Source organism: Drosophila takahashii, chromosome 2L (assembly GCF_030179915.1).
Source record: "Drosophila takahashii strain IR98-3 E-12201 chromosome 2L, DtakHiC1v2, whole genome shotgun sequence".
Lineage (NCBI taxonomy): Eukaryota > Metazoa > Arthropoda > Insecta > Diptera > Drosophilidae > Drosophila > Drosophila takahashii.
The window spans coordinates 10,772,510-10,776,962 of NC_091678.1; positions in this window are offsets into that span (position 1 = coordinate 10,772,510).

The following is a 4,453-nucleotide window of genomic DNA, read 5'->3' on the forward strand; positions in this document are numbered from 1 at the left end:
GGATCGCCAAGTCTTTGATCGCCTGGAAGACTGATTTACATAACTTTCCGACAAAGGCACCTATACAGCCAACTGGCGCCGTCTGAATTTTGATTTGATTTGGAAATATAATTTGTTTCGTTTTCGCAAATATGAATACAAAATAATAAATAAAGGGCTTACCTTAACAAACCAGAAGCAGCGGGCAGAAAAATTCAAATCACATTTCATTTGCCATCTGATAAAGACGAAATTTATTGCCCTCGGCGATTACAACCAATTTACGATTTAAGTTATTTGCCCATATCATTTCTCAATTGTACAGATATCCCATACTTTATATGGTATATGCATTCTGCCAGCGAACTCAAAAAGTTCCGCATTTAATGACCCATAACATTTTGCCTTGTGCTGTGAATACCAAAATTCGAAATTTATTAATTTTGGTTCATCCATAATGGGTGTGAGTGACACGGCGCATGCAAAGATTCAACAATTTTGTCTAAAAAATAGGAAAGTCGTATGTATAATTGATTTTTTACGACTGTAATAAAATGGTTTAATATTGTGCTAATTGGCAGAGCTGTGGACACGACAATATCCGGTGATTGTAAAAAGCTATAACAACGTGATTGTTCAAATTCGATTTATGATGGAAAAAACAATGCCGTGAAAGCTGGAAATAAATATAACGTGCTGAGTGATGTTAAAGTCAAGCCGTGATTTAATCAATTTGTGTTGTCCTATTTGTTTTGAAATATTTATATTTACATGTTATAAGTTAAAAAAAACGACTATTTAAAAAAAAGGCTGTAATGTTTAATAGCTTGATATTAAAATTCTTTAAAATATGTATACTCCTATATTTTTGGAAACCTCAATACTACAATACAGAAATTTAATTATTTGCAAAACATTTTTTCTTAGCCTAAGGATTTTGCATCCTTTATGTGTCCTTTATGCAGGGTTTATTTGCCACAAAAAAAACGAAGAAAATTCAAATTTAGGAGGTCAAACATTCAAATGCAACTGTTGACAGTTCTGACAAAGGCGAATGATTGGCAGTTTTTGGATTTAAGCCAAACCGAAAAACGGTTGGCCATTGTTCAGGCTACTTGTTTAGCCGTTCTAAGTCCTGGATTTGTTTTCGCATTTGTTTGGCATTATATTGATCCTACTTAGAGCTACACATATGTGTTCCAAAGAGCAGCCGGGGGATAAAGATACAGATAAAGATTGTTTGCATAAGAAGATTTCGCCGGGGGGTAGTTAAATCGCACAGCCGACAACAACCTTTTCATCAGCGGCTCACACATGTCAACTGTCTCACATAAATCTAACCTTTATAAGCATTTAATTGGCTGTCTGCTGGCCTGCTCTCAAATCTTTGGAACAACCAGTTTCGAGAACAATTTGTGTGATTACCGAGACTACCTAGAGTTGCAGTATTTTCGTTTCAGTTCCTATTTATTTTGAATTTCAATTTTTGTTGTGTTTTCATTACTGGGTGACCGGCGACCAGGCTCAAACCCAAGTTGTCATCCTAAAAAAACAAGGAGGAGAAAAAATTGGAACTGCAATCATGAACCGGAACCAGAGTAAAGTACTCTCTGTTTGTACACAACACATGCTGCAGTTGTTATTTCTGCATTTAAGCACTTTGTGAGAATGTTTTGTCATTGTTTATTTTGTCCAAAGCCTGAGTGGGCTGGATGACTATTTTGCCTTCGACCATCCTTCAATCTATCATCTCCATCCATTTATTTATTTGTGTTTTACCCAGATCCTTGTGGTTACGGATAAGGCTGTTGTCACATATGTGAGCATTTTGTGCATGGGATTCTATATTTTCATTACAAACAATGAGAGTTATTCTCCAAATTTTCGTTTATTTGATTCGGGTTTGTTTTCTTGCCATCATCGCCGTGTGGTCCAAAAGTCCACTCACAGCGGAAACTATAAATTTTAAACAAGTTCTTCTGCGTTCCGCTGACTTATATGTATTTTTCCATTCATATTAAGTTATCACTACAGTTTCCCAGAAGCCGTAAACTGATGTCTTGACCAAACCCGGGTTTCATTCACAAAACCACAGAAAATATAACTCTTTTGGAATTTCGTTTCTAGGAACTCGAGAACGTGTAGCACAATTTTTAGCTGGGGTTTATTTACGTTTTCGTTTTGAAGATTATTAACTCAATGCACGTACTTGCTCGGAAAAGTTGCCCTCTCAATGGTTTTAATATGGTCTTTCGGCGAAATTTCTTTATTAGAGGTAGGCAGCAATTTCTGGTAGTTCTTGTATCACTATGGACGGCAGTCCATGTAGTGACGAAGCGCACCAGGAGAGTGTGCGAAGGCGACTACTATATATACACGAAGAAATGAAAATCTAGTGTGATGGTCCGATCATAATGAATGATACACCAATCGAAAGGTATTGCAATAACTTAAAGGATTGCATACCAAGACTTTAAGAAAATCAATTGGCTTCGGAGAGAGAGCGGTGAAAGTGAAAAAATGAAAATTTCGAAATTTGGAGCTGTTGGGGCCGGTGGGGATAAATGCCCCCTCGCAATATTTTAGTTGTATTCCTTTTGAAAATACCCGTCGAATGAGGGGTCATTTGTCAAAATCCGACGCTCCGTTCAAAAGTTATAGCCAAAATAAGATTTCCTTCTTCTTCCCAAAATGAAAATTTAATTCTGTTTGTCAGTTTGTCAGTTTGTCAGTTTGTCAGTTTGTCAGTTTGTCAGTTTGTCCAAAACATGTTTCTTAAGTTTTGAAAATTTAATATGACGTTCATCCCATCGATATAAAAAACTTTTGTTCTACCACTTTTGGAAAAACTCGCTAGTTTAGCGGGAAAACAGCTATAAATAGCTAAAATTCGGAAAACCGTAACTTCTACACTACTAAAGCTACTTGTGCTGCATCTTGTTTGAAAGGTATTTTTAAATGCTATAAACGCCTTCTATATGCAATTTGTGTAAATGTAATAATTAAAAAGATATGAACAAAAGACAATTTTTTTAAACTTTTTTTTTAGCTTTTTTTTATTTTTCTCAAAAACGGCTCTAACGATTTTCTTGAAAACTTTAAACTGTATAGCCCTTGAGATTCCTTAAATTTTGGTATATAACACATTACTGTAAAAAGTCACGTTTAAAAGTTATTTTTATACGAAAATAGCCACTTTTGCCAGCTCGAACAATTAACGCTCCCTGAGTATTGAATTTTGTGGGAGGGTATCCGAACTGTATTTTAGGGTCATGGAATCTGTAAATTTGCACTTAAGAGTTCCATATAGGAATCTTTTGTTCTACGACTTTTGGAAAAAGCCGCTACTTTAGCGGGAAAAAGCTAAAAATAGCTAAATTTCGTTAGTTTGTAAGTTCTATACTACTAAAGGTACAGACATGTGCTATACCTCGTTTAAAAGGTATTTTGAAATACTTCAACGCCTTTTTAACTTAATTTGTTAAAATACAATAGTTTAAAAATTATGATTGACCAATTTAAATTTAAATGTATATATTAGCTCCTATGAGAGCAAATGTAAACAAACAAAAACTTCTGATATCAAATAAAAACACCTCTTAACGAGGTAAAAAACTAGTGACGACCGCACCTTCAACATACAAAAGTTCTGATATCAACATTTGTGACGAAAAATTATTACACTCGTCATTAAATAGACTTTCTAATCTTTTCTTATTCGTCACGCTGCAATAGAAAATGCCTGTAAAGGGAAAAAGGCTGGAATAGTTTGCTAGGGCGGGCCGAATGAGAAAAGATTAGAAAGTCTATTTAATGACGAGTGTAATAATTTTTCGTCACAAATGTTGATATCAGAACTTTTGTATGTTGAAGGTGCGGTCGTCACTAGTTTTTTACCTCGTTAAGAGGTGTTTTTATTTGATTTTCATCTATCTGGACATTAGATCGAAGTCACGTTTAGTTTTGTTTGAGATGAAAATGTTTGTTTCAAAGATAACATATTTTAGGATGTAGGAATGAACAAATATAAATTCTCCTTCATTATGTTTATGTTATTTTTATTACTTTAAAATATTTTTAAGGTTAGGAAAATTGTTAGGATTTATTAAAATGTATAAATTCTATGGGTTAATATTTTTAAAAATTCATCTGAAATGGGAACGGCTTATTGAGATAAAACAGCTGGCAGAAAAAAAATCTCACCGAAGCGATCTTCAATCTATTGGGTCCATCAAAAGAGGAAGAAAGAGATCGAGATAAGTACTTAAAATTTCACCTTTGTCTTGAATTATATTCAATTACTTGTGGGTTTTCTTTTTTTACGACTTCTACCCAACACCAAAATAAATTAAGGGCCAGAACGAGCACCGTATCGCATCATCCACTCTAGAACCTGAAGTCCCAAAAAAGACATTTTGGTGTTACACTTGAAATTTACGACATCCTCTGTTTTCCAGTTCCAGTTGCCCCGCCA